This window comes from Kogia breviceps, chromosome 2, assembly GCF_026419965.1.
Source record: "Kogia breviceps isolate mKogBre1 chromosome 2, mKogBre1 haplotype 1, whole genome shotgun sequence".
Lineage (NCBI taxonomy): Eukaryota > Metazoa > Chordata > Mammalia > Artiodactyla > Physeteridae > Kogia > Kogia breviceps.
In genome coordinates this window covers 177,401,481-177,420,795 of record NC_081311.1, presented here as the reverse complement: position 1 = coordinate 177,420,795, position 19,315 = coordinate 177,401,481, and the positions used below count along the sequence as shown (strand labels likewise).

At 35.0% G+C, this 19,315-nt stretch overlaps 1 protein-coding gene across 7 annotated transcripts in view; it reads left to right on the top strand.

The window, feature by feature from the left end:
* ERBB4 (erb-b2 receptor tyrosine kinase 4) overlaps nt 1–19,315 on the top strand; it is a 1,132,189-nt gene that overhangs the window by 260,574 nt on the left and 852,300 nt on the right. The gene's annotated exons all lie outside the window — the stretch shown is intronic.

Genomic DNA, 19,315 nt, shown 5'->3' with positions numbered 1-19,315 from the left:
TGCTCATCTATTTTATACATAGTATTTTGTATCTTGCCCCTCCTCTTCCCTTTATGCTATTAAAATAACATAAACCATCCACTTTAAGTACTTCACTGACCTTCTTTTATGTTTATTAGAACAAACTGAATGTCTGTTAATAATTATTCACTTTATAGTCCATATTTTTGTCAAAAATCATATCCATGATGGTTTAGATTCTTAATCCAGGTTGACTCCATAACTAGCATTTGATACCATACATATTTTTATTCGTACACAAATAGCTGTGGCTTAACACCAAACCCATTACCTATTTAGTCTTGTGGATTTTGTCATCATGGCAAAAGCGCTGTGTGAAGTTATTAACAATTTTGGCTACAGTCTCTTTTGGAATGTTTGTTGTCCTTAGAGACTCACAGCAGGCAAAAAATCACAGTCCCATTCAGCAACCTGTACTTTCCTGAAATATTGGCTTTGACAAGACTGCAGGAGTGAGAAATAATTTTGTTCATGAGGGTTTGCACTTCATGGGTGTATTTCTGAGTTTATTACCAGGAGGAAATGGAAAGAAAGCCATTCTCACCCTTACTTTAAACCACACAATGATGTGACCATAGTGCTGAATGATTCACTGGGCTTTGGGGAAAGGCTATACTGAGCCCTCACTTAGATAGAAACCAGTACCTGGCACTAATCTCATTGAGTATATTGGTATAAATATCACTAACTCTGATAATTGGCTACTACTGTGTCCTTCCAGAACTTTAAATGATCTCTGAAATCTTGTTTCTCTTGTTTTGGGCTATCAAATTGCATTCAAGTTATGAGAGGAAGCTGTCTCTGATGCCAGCATCTGCTTGCCTTTGGATGGACTGCATCTTAGAATGCTATGTCTTACCCCTCTTCAGAAAACTCTTCAGAAAACACCTTTTCTGAACAGTTATTTAATATTTAAGAAGAGCTCTTTCCAGAGGGATCTGCAAGCCATCCTGATATTTGTAAACATCATTATGAAATCTTTTGAAAATAATAGAGTCATATTACCAAGGGGAAAATAAAATAACTAAAAGGTGAAAGATACATCTTTAACATATGTTTAGGTATAAGTAAATATATATTTTTTCTAAAGCCAACAAACAACCAATGTTTATTATGTTATGCTATGGAATCTACAATTTGAAGGATACTCACATACTCTGTCAAATACTTTGAAAAAATGAGCTGCCTAAGCTTAAAGCAGACAGAATATTTGAAGTCGACCACAAATTGAAATGTCCCAGAAATCTTTTATCAGTTGGGCCTTATGTTCACTCTTGTAATAAAGAGGCTTTTGGAGTTTATATGCCACAGTCTAATAGGTGACTGTTTAATGGGATTTACATTCACTCAAACAAAATTAGGCTGGTAAAAGACAATTCAACATGCTGTAATGTAAATGGCACTGATGGCAGAATTAAATGTTTGTGGAAACAGACAGGGCAGTAGATCTATCAAGAGCTAATTAGGCAGAGAGTTCAGAGGCAGGCTTGGAAGTAAACAGTATCAACAAAGAAGGAAGGAGAGCAAGAATGGAGGGGGAAAAAAGACCTTTTGTGCAGGGAAGAAAAGGAACTATACAAAAGTTATTTAATTAGAAACTCAGATGGAGTGTCTCTCATGAGAAAAACTTATATTGTTTCTGAACCTGTTGATAATATTAAGTTGAATAATAACTTTGATAAATTATTGTATGCCTAAGTAATTCTTTGTTGTAATTGGTATTTGAATATTTGGCTTTAATAGTGTTCTCTTCACGTGGTAGCTTTCCTAGCTATGCTCACTTTATCCAGAAAAAAAATTTTTTTTGAAGTTTATCTTTGAAGTCCTTCTAACAGAAAAAGTAATATTGAGACAATGTTAGAAATTTGGGATTTTAGTAAGGAAGGATAAAGTGTAAAATTGCCGGTGAACAAAAACAATAAAAATAGCAATTTTGGATTTAAGTTTTAATTAACCTGTAGAAAAATATTAATTTAAAAAAATTCAAAATTTTCATGAACAAAATATCCACTGTATTATTTCACTATAGTTACTATTCTTTAGCTGAGCCATTGTATAGGGAAAAGGACCTAGCCTTTGGTAGAGCTGAGAAACTGTTTTGATGAAATAAAGCAGGATCTATATGCTTGATATTTAAAGTAGTAAAGCCTGGTTACTTGATTCACCTTCTTTTTTAAACTCAAATTCAGCATTTAAATCAGCATTGCATAAATCATTTTCCATTTAAGAAGAAGCATTTAATGAATATTTTAGAGTTGAAAATTGTTTTTCACAGAGTGTAAGGGGTGATATATATCTTGTTTTGCAATGAAACCAAAAGTAAATCAGATACACCTCAGGATATTTGCATTCTGCTAAGAATACATTTTAATTAAAATAATCCTTTCAATTTGTTGAGGGTTCCTATCCACTCACAGCTCTATTGTAAGGATGAAGTGTGCTAATATATGTGAAAGTGCTTCAACAGCGGTGGAGTACTGTTCACATTATGTGATATAACAGAGAATCTCTAAGCATGTATGAGAGACTGTTGCTATGCTGATGGGCATATGAATTCTTAAATGACAAATGTTATATTGAGTAACTAAGCCCAACAGGTCAACTCAGACTGATTACTTTTTTTGCCTCCTGTACTACACAAACAAAGAATTGTTCTGTGGACATGTTCTAGATTGTTTGTGCTTTGGTTAATCCGTGAAATCCATGATCTGCATTACTGTCAGCAGTTAATGCCCTGAGATTGCTTTATTCTTTAATGAAAAGATCCATGAGATTAGAATTGTTTTGTCCCTGCCATGGAAATAGACCAAGTACGAATGCCCAGTTTCTCTTGGTGGAGTTCCAATCTGTCTCTGACCCAGAAATATAGGTAGTATTTGGCAGTTTGTCTACTCACTTGTGACAGATACATCTATCTTGCCTGTTTGTGAAAGAGAGAAAGTGGATTGGGTTAATTTTATAATAGGTGCATTTTGCTTTTAAACATTCTAAACTTATAAGACAGCATCCTCTTAACTTTCAGTTATACTACTAGGGTCTCCAAAACTTGGCTAATTACCAAAATCACCTGGGGAGACACTTAAAAATACAAATTCCCAGGCACTTTCCCTGGAGATTCTGATTCATTGGGTCTGGGGTGGAGCCAGAAAAATCTCAAGTGACTCTAATGATTCCAGAAGTTAGTCAAGTTGGGAAAACAATGTTCAGTGGTGTAAAATAGATTCTGTTACTTTTGTCCATAGTGAATAACAAACATATCATTTACCCTTACTTGTTTTGAAGTGTTTCTGAAATAAATGTGATGGACAGTCTCAAGTTATGTATGTGACTTCAGACGAATCACAACATCTCTCAGAGCCTGTGTCCTTCTGTAATAAATTAGGGTGATAACACCATGCACAGGTTGTTGTGATGATAAAGACAGATATTGGGGGAAAAAGTGATTTCAAGAGTTCAATGAGCTACTTTAGCCTGATCATTATTAACGGCTGTGACTGGTATTTGGGAAAAAGGATAACCATGAATTTCTTAAAACTTTTATTTGTATTAGTCACACTTATCCATTTCACTTGTATCACTTGCCCAAGCTCTCTGTGTTCCAGCCATCTGGGTAACTCTGGTTTCTTTCAGTTCTTTACCATCTTGTTCTTGCCTTGCAAGGCAGTGCATTGTTTCTAGAAAATTTCTTCATTTAAAGCCCTGAAGTCTCTGTGGCACACTATGTGGTTCATTAAATACCACAAAGCTTAAATTATTATATTATTTTTCTATCATTTCCTAAACAGCATCTTTCTGTTCATTCAAATTTTGTGCCTATATGTGTGACATAGTAGAATTTTAGGCCTATTTACCTTTCAAGATAGTAACCAGGATTATTTGTACAACTTTGCTTCAGTGTGTTATAAAGTACTATATTAAAATCAATTGTTTAAACCAGGCTGCAAAATCTATGCCATTGAGCACATGATGAATTTATAAAACTAATATATATATAATATCTTGTGTGCCAGGGTGTAAAAATATATTTTAAAATTATTTCATGTCATACCCAACATTGCAATAAATAATTTGATCATTTAGAAGTTTTATTTAAGAAAATGCCACAATTCTCAGGTTATCATAATGTTCTCTGATGGTCTGAAATAGACTATTGTAATTGATTATTACAATTGATAGTCTAGTATTATAATAGACTATGTAATCCTGAAACAGGCTATTCTGCTATTTAGACCATGTCATATAATGCAGCTCTGTCCATTTAAAGATTAATGTGGCAGGACTGCAGGTGTAACTTTTTTCCAGCTTCCTCATTTTATAGGTAAAGGAAATGAAATCCAGAAAGCTAAAGTGAATATAAACTTGGTCATAAAGTGACTCAGTGACAGAGCTGGGACTAGAACCTGTGGTAAGCCTGACTAATACAAATACAATTTTAAAGAAATTCAAGGTTACAAAGGAATCAGTGGTGAGGTAGATGATTTCCACTTCCCAAATATCTGTATTTGACTAGGTGTGGCATTGATTTAGAAGAAAATCTTTTAGTCTGATAAGAGGTTATAATTTTAGAGAACAAATTTTACCCACTGCATGTCTTTTAAATGATACACTAATTTCTACAACATCTAACTATTATATTTTACAAATACAGTAATTCACGTACTGTTTTAAATATTATGTATAGAAAGAGGCAAATTCATCAGGATCTTTTAAAGAAAATCAGCTATATAATATTGATGAAACTAGTAAACTAATTAGAGTAGGGAGAAGAGAAAATTTAGATCTGCGATCCTTTGAAATTATTTTAAAAATTATAATTGTGCTGTTTAGAACAAGAAAAATGAGGGGCTATTGATACTACTTAGGGCAAATGGGAAGAATAGTTTTAGTAAGTAATTCCTATAGGAATGTGATTTTCACCCCCATTTTTTTTTTACCATTTCCCTCCCTCAAATCCATTGTTTTTGTGTCAAAAAATGAAGAGTATAGAGAGTATAGAACCAAGTGAGTCAAATCTACTGATCCAGTTCTGATTCTTTTGGTCATGTGCAAGCCACTTACCTTTTCTGACCCTCAGTTTCTGATATCTGCAATGGAAGCTTTGAGTCAATAGATTTCCAGGGTTCCACATGGTTCTAACAGTGTGTTTCCAAATCTTCAGTCCTTCTTTAAGTTTAATTCCGTTCCTCATGCTTTCATTACAAGTTCTACATGTTTTTTTCACTGTGGTTTCCTTCTTTCTAACACCTAATTCCATTGCTCTGGAATCAACTTTGGGGTGAATAAAGTTATCCGAATACAACATTCCAAATAAAAAATATTGCTCACTTCTGAAAAAAAATGTATGAAAGACATTTAAGACATATTTGTGAGCAACGGCGTTTAAGTTTAAAAAGTGACTGGTCAAGCTTTAGCTTGATTTATTATTAAAAAGTTAAGATATTGAATATTGATTTTTTTCACACTTGTCATTGGGGAAACTATTTAATAATCACTTCATTCTTCATTAACCTTCCAGCATGTGTTAAAGATTTTTGGTTTCTTTCAAACATTTAAAATAAATTAACCATTCTGACTTTAGGTGCCCTGATGTAAGGTGCCTGGTTTTGACAGAACTGATTTTCATGTCTTACCTTGAAAATATATATATATTGGTTGCCATAGGAACAAATTGATGAGCATGTGCTACTAGTAAAAACTACCTATATACCTGACAACTACTGCATTTGTGAGAGCAAACTGGATGGGCTGGTGTTCAAACAGGTAGTGAGCTACCACCCCTCATTGTTTATTCAGTGTATGTTGACATCACATTGTGATTTAGGATCTTGTTTTATTTTCAAGCAATTTATTTGACATCACTTCTTTTTAGGGAAATTTTCTCTCCATTGTAATTCAATTATGAAGACCAAAATTATTCTGTATGTTGTTTGAGCTTTGTTAAAAATGAATGGATGAAGGGAGTCAAAAGGTAAACCAACCAACCAAAATCTGTTAAATGAATGAATATGCTGCTTGAATTGCCATCTGAATCATCTCTTATAAAAAAAAAAAAAAAAGCAAGAACACAGAACTGACTTTTCTCACTCAAGTGTCACTCAGTAAATATTACTTAGTAATTTTTTTTTTTTTTTTTTCGTTACGCGGGCCTCTCACTGTTGGGGCCTCTCCTGTTGCGGAGCACAGGCTCCGAAAGCGCAGGCTTAGCAGCCATGGCTCACGGGCCCAGCCGCTCCGCGGCACATGGGATCTTCCCGGACCGGGGCACGAACCTGTGTCCACTGCATCGGCAGGCAGGCTCTCAACCACTGCGCCACCAGGGAAGCCCTACTTAGTAATTTTAACAGAAAAAAAAAAAAAAAAACAGTAAAACTGTTCAATTATGTGTGGGTGAGAAACAATTAAAAATTTGCATAAAGTCCTAGAAAGATTTCACACTCAGATTGCTTTTATAAGAGTCTTTGTCCACTTTAAACAATAACTGGAAATCATAGGTGATGCATTATGGGTGTGATTTAGTCAAGTAAGTGCAGATCTTGGCCTTTCACTCATTCATTTATCCATCCATTCATTTAATAATGAATGTAGGACTATGTGCCAGGGACTGTTCTAGGAGGATGTAGAAGTGAACAAAACTGACAAAATTCCTGATCTGCATGGAACATATTCAAGTACGGTCGTAGGGAGAGACAATTAAAGAAAAAAAAAGAAAATTGAGTTCTGAGTTCTGTTAGGAAAAATACTTCTTTTCTAAAACTTTAGACTGTAATCACATTTATCTTTTACTATTAAGCACTTTTAGCCTATTTATGCAAGGACTTTTTGTGCCGTTTCCTAGATTAAAGTACTGTCCTTAAATTAAGTACTCTCTCTAGAAGCTAATGACCTGTGCATTCTTGAGATTCCAATTTAATTTTAAAGGGAAAAGTTTGTATTTCAACACAAACAATTTGAAAATGATCAAGTTTCACCAACTTTTGAAAGAATAGTAAGTCTGTTACATTGGCATATTTTTGAGGGAGGATGATCCCACTGGTCCTTTGACTAAATAGAAAAGCAAAAGTTATCTCATTAAATTAATATGAAGACAGAGTTAGAGTAAAATTGATGGGATTAGGATGAACAGAAATAAGATATGATGGTTGTTGAATTAGCCTTTGAATCATTATGAACACTTATTGCTTTGATGATGATAATTATGTGTGCAGCTGATTGTCTTTAATAAAATAGTATCATTAAGTTACAGAATTATGAAATATAAACTATATCTCCACTTTTACACTCTCTCAACATTCCCAGTGCAAATAGAAATCGGCAGCATTCTACTATTTGCAGGCAGTTTAAATATTTTCCTTATGGAATTTTAATAATGCTAAGAAGTAGATTTAAACGGAGAGCTGACAAAACTATAAGTTCAACAACAAATGTTAAATCTAATATTTTATAGATCATTATATTATTGTCTGCAAAAGTTCTAGAAAGCAAAATAATTCAGTTCAAATGGAGACATTCAGTGTAGTAATTCTCTCACTCTCTTCTACCCTCACAGCTTATTATTATTTATAAAATGTTTATTTAATAATCAATGACGTTATGTTGCATCAAAATGTGCACAAATTCACATTAAATGAACAATGTTTAATTATTCTCATATAGTTAATTTTAAAATACTTCTCTCACAAGTGTGAATTTTATAATCTGCAATGAACATGCAAAGGAAACAATCCAAAACTTTTATGATCCCTGAGGTATTGTTATATCCTGTACCTCTGACATAGATCCAGAATGGAGCTCCAGAATCCAAACAAATAGTATAAGTGATTAATTTTCTGTATGATTATGAATGTTAATTGGATTTTTAAAGTGACCAGTCAGGAAGTGAGGCAAGTCAAGCTTTCTTCCAAATATTGTTTTATTACTTTAAATAATATGGGCATTTTTTAAAGTAAATATTGCTTTTCTGCTTTCATTTTAAATTAACCACTGCCAAATGTACCTAACTTTTAAAACTGTAGTTTTAAGGTATAGTGAAAGTCTAGAAAGTTTGTTTTGTGTGATTTACTGATTTTAGCTATTCTGTGCTTTTACAAGAAGAATTATGAAATATGAAATGATAGAGAAGCAGAATTTAAATGTACAAATCCATTTTGATATTGGTGTGGCCTAAAAACATTCAGGTCTACTTGACCCAATGTGGCTTTACTATGTGAAACTCTGAAGCTGTGTTGCTGTTCCCCCTCACTGAAAAGACCATAAGGCTTTCATTGTATAAAGACAGAATTTTATCCATCCATCTCTGTTTTAGTAGAAGTATAAATTCAATTACATTTGATAAAGCTAAAAAGAAATCTTCAAATTGTCCATTACACAAAAATAAAATAAAGGACCCTTGTGCTGAATAGTTGGCCCATGAACAGAAATAAAATGTCACGAACATTATGGCGATTTCTACGGATTACAGCTACCATGATTATATGTGGTACATTTTATATGGAAGTAGAATAAACAAAATTCCAACAACAACAAAAAGTACTTTGTTTCCCTCCTATTTCTTGTTGAAATATTTGAAGTACAAAACTGGTTATGACCTAAGAAGTCTTGTCATATTTGACAACACTAGTGACCACTGCTGAAAAGGTCTGAGATTTTTTTAAATAAACAATCAAGAATAGATTAATTTGATACTAATTTTTATCACAGTGAAGTTTCAGTGAAGGAGTGCCATGATCAGATTTTTTTTTTTTTTTTTTTTTTTTTTAAATTTTTGTGGTACGTGGGCCTCTCACTGTTGTGGCCTCTCCCGTTGCAGAGCACAGGCTCCGGACGCACAGGCTCAGTGGCCATGGCTCACGGGCCCAGCCGCTCCACGGCATGTGGGATCTTCCTGGACCGGGGCACGAACCCGTGTCTCCTGCATCAGCAGGCGGACTCTCAACCACTGCGCCACCAGGGAAGCCCCATGATCAGATTTTTAAAGTTTGTTACTATTGATAACGCAATGGTTTAAAATAAAAGTATATACCTTTCAAAATATATTTTTAAGCATAATAATCATTATTCTCCTGTTTTAAAAAATCCAGTATTTATTTAATAAACACCCTTTTATTCATTTGACTTATATTTATTAAGCACCTATCCTGTCCTTTTCTAGGTTTTGGATCTATATTGGCATATAAAGGTGAATAGGAAAGACAGGGGACCTTGAGTCCAGAGAGGAAAAGAAAATAATAAATGTATAGGCAATAAAAAAGCTATTTCCATATAGTGGTAAGTCTTTTTGATGGGGTGATCAGGGAAGACCTCTCTGTGGAGGTGATATGTGAACTGAGACTTGAAGAACATGAAGCAACCAACCATAGAAAGATCTGGTGATTTATTAGGACGCAAATATTCCAGGCTCTATACTAGGCCATGGAAATACAATGATAAATAAGATGAGACAGCACCATCAAAAAACTCACAGTGAATATATTTTACTTATTTATTTGGGTGTGAAATCACTTGGAATCCATTGTAGTCACAAAGTCTCATGAGTTCAATAAACAAATATTTAAAAGAATATTAAATGAATGAACTGGCATGATTTAAAACTTGGCATTTACTATTACCCCTTCTCATATATATTGCTTATTGACATGATGTGTGATTTTATGTTTTAGTTATCAAGGATGCTTAAAGTTCATAGTACTGAAAATATTTGATCTTTTCTGTCAGTGTCTTGCAGCCCACTGCCCTTAAATCTCTCTGCCAACTTGTTTCTAATATACCTCATTCTCCCTAGCTTGCTGACTATTCTGTCACGTGATAAATAACTCTGCCTTATCAAGGTCAGTTGGAAAGGCCCCTTTTACATATCTCATAAATTTTAGCCAGGTGCCACTGATGTGAGATTAATGTAATGGCACCATGGCAAGCACTCAGGCTTGTCTTAATTATGCTAAGGTTGCCGGTTCACCGTTTCTCTTCATCTGTCTCCTGCTTTGGGGAACACTAAACACTATGTCATTAGAGTGTCTGTTCCACAACATTGGATCTTTGCATTTACAAAGTCATCAGATGGCTTATGACGTAGTTTTTCTAAGAAATTAAATTAAACAAATAATGAAAACAAAAATTAGGGGTAAAGTGACCGAAAAAGAAAAGGTGTGAAATTGTAATCAGAGAAGAAAAGAATCCTCTGTGTTCCATGGTGATTTTCCTCTGACCAGTGAGTTACTTACCCAATCACAGGGAACACTTTGTCTCTGGGTGATCTCAGGTATGAATAATTATGAGGTTTCTTTACTTTTAAGAATAAAGACCCTTCATGTATGCTATTGGCCACGATCCATGGGCACATTCTCAGAAACCTTTCTTCCCATCCTCCCTTCCCTTTGCGAATGACTAGTTTCCAGGCGGAGGCTATCTCTAAGCCATATGTCCTACATGGGTGTTTAATTACCTCATCCATTTTTGCTTAAATTCCCCATCTACTTTCCAAAAGGCATGCCAGCTTAGTATCTTGTTGAATTTGGGAATAAAAACAGATCACTGCCATGGGTTTTCAAATTTGTGAAGATTTGTTTTGATTCTGCTCTGCAGATAGTAATATGCTTTTTTTATGAGGGAACAGTTATCTAAAGTGTCATCTTCCCTTAATTACTTAATTCAAGTCAAAATCCTTTTTGAATGACTGCTGTGTTCCAGGGGCTCTGCTCAGCCATGGGGAGACATAGAAATAAAAAGCAGTCAAACTCAAGGCCCTTGGGATAAAGATAATCTTTTGTCTGTGCTGAAATAATTTGAGAGAATAATGCTTTGATTAATTATATGAACCCTGGAACCACATTTCTTAAGTTTAAATCCTGCCTCCACCACATACTAGTTATGTGACCTCCGACAAGTTAGTTAACTTTTTTTGTGCTTCATTTTTCTCATCTTCAGAATATGAGTTATAGGGCTTCCCTGGTAGCGCAGTGTTTGAGAGTCCGCCTGCCGATGCAGGGGACACGGGTTCGTGCCCCCGTCCGGGAGGATCCCACATGCCGCGGAGCGGCTGGGCCCGTGAGCCATGGCCGCTGAGCCTGCGCGTCCGGAGCCTGTGCTCCGCAACGGGAGAAGCCGCAACAGTGAGAGGCCCGCGTACAGCAAAAAAACAAAACAACAACAACAACAAAAATATGAGTTATACTATTACTAACCTGCTAAAGTTATTTTAAGGATACAGGAAGAATGGAAAAGCACATATATCTGTGGCTGACTCAGTTAAGTGCTATAGGATGTTTGCTATTACTATGTGGACTCCTCTTAAGCCACCGGTTCACAGTGCACCTCTGTGTGTTTGCTTCTGCAAGCATTTGAACGTTATTCATTAGTCAGAATTAAAAAAACAACACAAAACTCAATGTATTCAATAGGTATCACTGCAGATTTGCTATTTATTTTATGAAAGAATGAAAACTATAAGATTAGATACCATTATAAGCACAACTGGAAAGTAAAAATAGAATTTTTATTTCATGTAATGGCCTTGCAGCTAGGTGAAAAACTAATAATAATAATGAGAACTTTCTTATATTTCCATAATGTCAGCCATTGGGCAATGTGTCTGGAGTGGAGAATCATATTTTTCTTTTTCTTTTCAGAAAAGATAAATGGATACTGTGAAGTTATACTGTATTGGTCAGGAAATCCACATACTTAAACTTGTAATAATGATCCTTACTATTCAGTGAACATATGTAAGTATTTCAATAAACAACATACACATTTATATAAATATTTTGGCCATCTTAATTGCCAAATAAGTCAAATATATGACTTATATGGTTGGGCCTTTATTTAATAATTTAGGAAAACTATATTTGACAGCTGATATAAATAAAAGCATATTATTTTCAAATAGTCTCATTTAATATTTTTAAAACAAATCATGAATTCTAAGTTCAATGGATATTTTTTCTTAACTTCACATAGAGGAGTGAAAAATATTAATATGTAATTCTAAAAACAGAATCATTTCTACCCAACCCAAAAAGGATTTGATTTCATAATGTTATAGACTGTGGAATCAAATATTAAAACAAATTACTGGTGTTATTCTTGGTAATTACTGCAAGATGACCTATTAGTCAACTCATGTACTCCTAGTGACTTAAAACGTTATTCTACTCTTGTTTGCTTTATAGTCTTATGCTAGTCAGGTGACTCTATTTCAACCTGGTACTATGCCAAATGGATCAGATGTCGCTAAGGTCACTATAGGAGGGAAAAAGTAGGAGCATGGGGGGGTGGCACTTCTCTGGGCCTGGAAGTGACCACATCACATCGCTCCCAATTCATTGGCCACAACTTAATTATATGGTCCTACCTAACTGTACAGAAGAGTAAAAGAAAAAGCCCTTTTTTTAATTGTCTCTTAGTTTTGTCTCTATTTCAGAATCCTTTAACTTCTGTCCATTGCTATTTTTTTTTATGATCCAGATACTTTAGCTATATGTTAGAACTAAATTCAACACCATTTGGCAGTGCGTGTGGATGTGTTTGTGTGTGTGGATACATTTTTACCATTGCAAAAAGATAAAATACTTCTATGATACCAATTGATATATCTATTTTTCATATTTATTGCAATTCAGTTAAATTAATAAATACTATAACATAGATTTAAAGCCTCAACAAATTTTAATCTATGTGTTGCTAGGATTGGAAATTATTTTATTCACAAAATTCAACTTTAGTTATCTACACAGTGTTTACTTCTCATCAGCTTCTCATCAGTGGAAGCCTCTTCTCATTTGTCTTTGAAAAGTTTCCCCAAAAAAGTGGAGATATTATTGTATCACTTAAAAACAAAAAAAGGCTTCAGTGTCTCCTATTATAATATCTCATTAATGCACACCACCTTGATTAGTTCTATTTCCTACTCTTTTGGCATTCCCTGATAGCTTCTGCTTCCCATAAGAATATATCTGACCTGTGTCTCATTATTTTTGGTCCCTCTTGGGTGATTTAAACCAACCTGATAATCTAATTTATTTTTAAAACTATTAATAAATTAACTCACTGTCTGAAGAAATATATCATGTAGCTGAAAGCCTAGTACAGTATGAAAAATCTTACTAAATCCATCCACTTACATACCAAGTCTTTATTGAGTACCTCTTACTGGGTGTTACATGCTATGTAGTGTTGAACACAAATGTAAAGAAAAAAAAAAGACCCTTTGCTCAAGGAGTTTATAACTTCCTTGCAAAATAGGGTGCTTTTCAATTAATTATAATAAAAGCAGAGTCTGGATAAGTATGACAGTAGCATAGATAAAATACAGCCGAAGTTCTGAGAGGGAACAAAATACTTCTCATTGAGGTAATGAGACAAGGCTTCATGAGAATGGAATATGAGATGGATGCCCATTGATGGGTGTTATTTAACATATAGAACATTTCTAAGTAAAGAAATACCATGGGGCTTCCCTGGTGGCGCAGTGGTTGAGAATCCGCCTGCCGATGCAGGGGACACGGGTTCGTGCCCCGGTCCGGGAAGATTCCCACGTGCCGCGGAGCGGCTGGGCCCGTGAGCCGTGGCCGCTGAGCCTGCGCGTCCGGAGCCTGTGCTCCGCAAAGGGAGAGGCCACAACAGTGAGAGGCCCGCATACGGCAAAAAAAAAAAAAAAAAAAAAAAAAGAAATACCATGGTTAGCAGCTTAAAGGCATACAAATATTTCCCATATATCAAGAACAGTTGCATATATATTTTCAGCTTTTTGAATAATGGGATATAGGAACATGGTGATAAAAGATATGTGTCACAAAATTTGGTTGAGTCCAATCATAGAAACATTTCCTGAGTGTCAATTCAGATTTTATAAATGGTACACTTTCAACACTGGGTGACTACTGATTTTTTACCATAATCTTATATTTGCCCTATGAACACGTAGATAAGTCAAGGATATTGGAGAATACTGAGGTTGCATGGGATAAAACCTGTGTGAAGCTCTGCTTTTCACATTCCAAAGTTTTTAAATTTTTAAAATTTATTTTTGGTTGTGTTGGGTCTTTGTTTCTGCACTAGGGCTTTCTCTAGTTGTGGCAAGTGGGGGCCACTCTTCATCGCTGTGCGCGGGCCTCTCATTCTCACGGCCTTTCTTGTTGCGGAGCACAGGCTCCAGACGCGCAGGCCGAGTAGTTGTGGCTCACGGGCTTAGTTGCTCCGCGGCATGTGGGATCTTCCCGGACCAGGGCTCGAACCTGTGTCCCCTGAATTAGCAGGCAGATTCTCAACCACTGCGCCACCAGGGAAGCCCATCCCATTCCAACGTTTGTGTGCCAAGCTTACGTCTTTTAAAAAATGGTAATGTGGAATTAATCTCAATCCTTATAAAAATTGGCCTCTTAAGTTTGGCATATGACCTCATGTTTACTATATGAAAAATATTGAGAAATTTATCTGATCTAAACTTTTATAGCATCTGGCTTTTGCTTCTCTTGTTTTGCCTTCTGCTCCCTCTAAAGCAGAGTGTGGCTATGTATAAACCTGACAGCACTCTCCTCAAACATTTGTTGGTATTATTACTAAATCTACCTGGAGGAATTTCAGATTTAAATGTAGAGTTCACACTTCTGAACTTTTATCAAGAAATGTCTATGGGTAAGTGACTCTGATTCTTCACTTGCTTATTAGAATAAGAGAGACTACTAAATGAAAGAAAGTGCATTGACAATTGTGAAAAATACCATTTTATAAGAAATACATAGCCCACAGTGATATTTTCCAGTCACTGAGATCATGATGTTGCTTTGTGATATGGGGGAAATTAATTTTAACCAGTAGGAAAACATTAAAGATATCGTGAGACATCTTTAAATTTGTAACCATAAAATAGAATTCTGATAACTTTTGGAACCACTTTGAAAAAAGATATTCTAAAAGTTGCAGATGAAAGTCCTGTCCACATAATTTAGAAAACAAGATCAAACATGAAAAAATACTTTTCTAATCCTATTTTCTACCAACCTGAGTATCACTTGTATACTTAAGCATGGCAAAATGTTGGATTAATTTTAAAAAGCTGGTATTACTAACAATTAAATCACCTCCCTCTTTTCCTTCCTTTAACAGATGACTAACTCATCAAGCATCATGACCGTGCCGAAAGTCTAAGAGAAGTAGTGCCTCTGCCTTTATAGATAACTTTGGTTCCATAAACAAATAGGTACTAAATAAGTAAATTAAAACATTTTAAAATGTTAATCACATATTATATTAACTGCTCAAGGAAATAAATAGGATATTGGAATATAGAGAGAATTCTGGTTATCAATTGTAAAACTCTTTGGCTTAAAACAATTTATCTTAATAGAAGATTGTAATCTTATTATCTGGGACAAGATATTCGACAGGACAGTGAGGATGGCTTGTCTGCTCTGCAATGCCTAGGGCCTCAGCTGGACGACTCCTCCCTCCCTCCCTCCATTCCTTCCTTCCCAATGCCTCTCTATGGTTAAGTTGAGCTTCCTCAAAACATGGTAGCTTCAGGGATATCAGACTTCTTACATGATGGTTCAGGGCTTCAAGACCAAATATTTCAAGAGAAAGAAAAATGGACATTTTCAGTCCTATTAAAGGTTAGGGAAGAACTGGCATAGTGCCATTTCTGGCTGCTCACTACTAGTCAAAGTGAACACAGTACAGTCCAGATTCACTGACACAAAAATATCTTGAAATTTCTGGACCCGTGTTTATTTGTATAGCCATAACTATCTCCAAGTACTTAATCTGACCATCACTTTGAGTTAAATTGAGTACATGTACTAATTAAATGCATAAATAATCTCTAAGGGCAGAGTCTAAACTGGAATTATGAGACCCATTGATATCAGTTGATAGCAAATCCATATGCTTTTATGGATCTGGTTCATGCAAATCACCTGTCTTTTCCCACTTATGAATAAATGTGAACATGTATGGCTAGAGTTGCATCCCAATTTTCTATTTCTTGAAGGTGTAAATTAAGCATAACTGTCATAAAGCATGCTCATTGGTCTACTCTCCTAGCTCAGCCTCTGATTTCTCCCTGACATCCTGTTTTCTGGAGATGTGGGTAAATGGCATTAAGATGAATAAGCAGTGAGTGTACTTTCCAACTGTACAGCTGACTACAATAATATTAAAAGGGAAAGTGACTCTTTGAACTTTAGAAATTCATGCAGTGATATGGTGACATATCCCTATAGTTTTCTGGGCATTTGTGCTCTCTCCTTTGAGTACCCCATTTGTGCTGATTTTGCATAGTAATCATGTACCTTATGTAACAGGAAGAATTTTTCAAACACATGTACTTGTTTTTCCCCACACTTTAAATGATTATATTATTGCAAAGACAAAAGTGCTAATGGCTTGTTGAATGCATGTTTCAACCTTTGAATAAGACCTTCAAAAAACAGAAAGGTCAATATAAATTAGATAAACTGAACTAATTCCTTCTTTGAATGAAAGAGTAAGACAAAAGTTAGGCTTTCTAGAATTCTTTTAACTGACTGCTATTTTTTCTTTCTAATATTATTGTTCAATAAAAAAGGGTCAAAATGTGACAATGTGAATAATTTATAATGCTTTACAGAAAATATTTTCAACTCAATATCACTTCTAGCTATGGAAATAGAATAGAGCTTGGCATGCTATAACCCGAGGATCAAATCTACCTGCCACCTGTTTTTGTAAATAAAGTTTTTTTAAAATTGTAATTTACCCTTTAAAAATTAATTTACTTTTATTTAGGTGTAATTGACATACACCATTATTAATTTTAGGTGTGCAACATAATGATATATATTTGTATATACTGCAAAATGATCACCACAATAAGTCTAGTTAACATCTGTCCCTGTACATAGTTACAGATTTCTTTTTCTTGTGATGAGAACTTTTACTCTCTTAGCAACTTTCAAATACACACTACAGTGTCATTAACTGTGGTTGTCATGCTGTACCTTACATCCCTTAGACGTATTTATTTTATAACTGGAGGTTTGTAACTTTTGATTCACTTTGCCCATTTTGCTCCTTCCTCACCTCCTGCTTCTGGCACCCACCAATCTGTTCTCTGTGTCTATGCACTATTTTGTTTTGTTTTGTTTTGGTTTGGTTTTTGGTTTATATCCCACTTATAAGTGAGATGATATGGTATTTGTCTTTCTCTGTCTGTCTTAGCATAATGCCCTCAAGATTCATCCATGTTGTGTCAAATGACAAGATTTCATTCTGTTTTATGGCTGAAAAATATTCCACTGGATATATACACCACATTTTCTTTATCCATTCATTTGTCCCTGGACACTTAGGTTGTTTCCATATCCTGGCTATTGTAAATAATGCTGCAGTGAACAAGATACATGCTGGGGTTGCCTGTATCTTTTCAAGTTAGTGTTTCATTTTCTTTGGCTAAATACCCAGAAGTGGAATTGCTGGCTCATATGGTAGTTCTATTTTTAATTTTTTTAATTCAACTTCTGTACTTATTTTCCATGGTGACTGCACTGATTTACATTCACACCAACAGTGCACAAGGGTTCCTTTTCCTCCACATCCTCACTGACACTTGTTATGTCTTGTATTTTTGAAAATAGCCATTCTGACAAGTGTGAGGTGATATCTCATTCTGGTTTTGATTTGCATTTACCTGATGATAGTGATGTTGAACATCTTTTCACATACCTGTTGGCAATCTCTGTGTCTTCTTTAGAAAATGTTATTCAGATCCTCTTCCCATTTAACAATCAGATTGTTTGTTTTTGCTGTTGAGTTGTATGAGTTCCTTATATATTTTGGATAATAACCCCTTATTAGATATATGATTTGCAAATATTTTTTTTTCCAGTCAGTAAGTTGCGTTTTCATTTTGTTGATGATTTCCTTTGTTGTGCAGAAGATCTATAGCATGAAGTAGTCAAACTTGTTTATTTTTGCTTTTGTTGCCTTTGCTCTTGGTATCAAATCCAAAAAGAAATCATTGCTAAGACCTCTGTCAAGGAGTTTGCTGCCTATGTTTTCTTCTAGAAGTTTTATGGTTTCCTGTCTTACATTCAAGTCTTTAATCCATTTTGAGTTAATTTTTGTGTATGGTATAAGATAAGGGTCCAGTTTCATTCTTTTGTATGTGGCTGTGCAGCTTCCACTTATTGAAGGCACTATTGTTTCCCCATCATACATTCTTGATTCTTTTGTGGTAAATTAACTGATCATGTATGTATGGGTGTTTGTATCTGGTCTCTGTTATGTTCCGTTGACCTATGTGTCTTTTTTGTGCCGATACCATACTGTTTTTGATTACTATAGTTTTGTATTATAGTTCAAAATTAGGGTGTGTGATGCCTCCAGCTTTGTTCTTCTTTCTTAAGATTCTTTTGGCTATTCAAGGTCTTTTGTGATTCCATACATACTTCAGAATTGTTTATTTCTGTGAAAAATGCCACTGCAAATTTTTTAATTTTTAAATTAAATTAAATTTATTTTTTTATACAGCAGGTTCTTATTAGTCATCAATTTTATACACAGGACTGTATACATGTCAATCCCCATTGCCCAGTTCATCACACACACACCCCACCCCTGTGGCTTTCCCCCCTAGGTGTCCATACGTTTCTTCTCTACATCTGTGTCTCAATTTCTGCCCTGCAAACCAGTTTATCTGTACTATTTTTCTAGGTTCCACATATGTGTGTTAATATACAATATTTGTTTTTCTCTTTCTGACTTACTTCATTCTATATGTCAGTCTCTAGATCCATCCACATCTCAACAAATGACTCAATTTTGTTCCTTTTTATGGCTAAGTAATATTCAATTGTACATAGTACCACATCTTCTTTATCCATTCGTCTGTCGATGGGCATTTGGGTTGCTTCCATGACCTGGCTATTGTAAATAGTGCTGCAGTGAACATTGGGGTGCATGTGTCTTTTTGAATTATGGTTTTCTCTGGGTATATGCCCAGTAGTGGGATTGCTGGATCATATGGTAATTCTATTTTTAGTTTTTTAAGGAACCTCCATACTGTTCTCCATAGTGGCTGTATCAATTTACATTCCCACCAGCAGTGCAAGAGAGTTCCCTTTTCTCCACACCCTCTCCAGCATTTGTGGTTTGTAGATTTTCTGATGATGCTCATTCTAACTGGTGTGAGGTGATATCTCATGATAGTTTTGATTTGCATTTCTCTAATAATTAGTGAAGTTGAGAACCTTTTCATGTGCTTCTTGGCCAATTGTATGTCTTCTTTGGAGAAATGTCTATTTAGGTCTTCTGCCCATTTTTT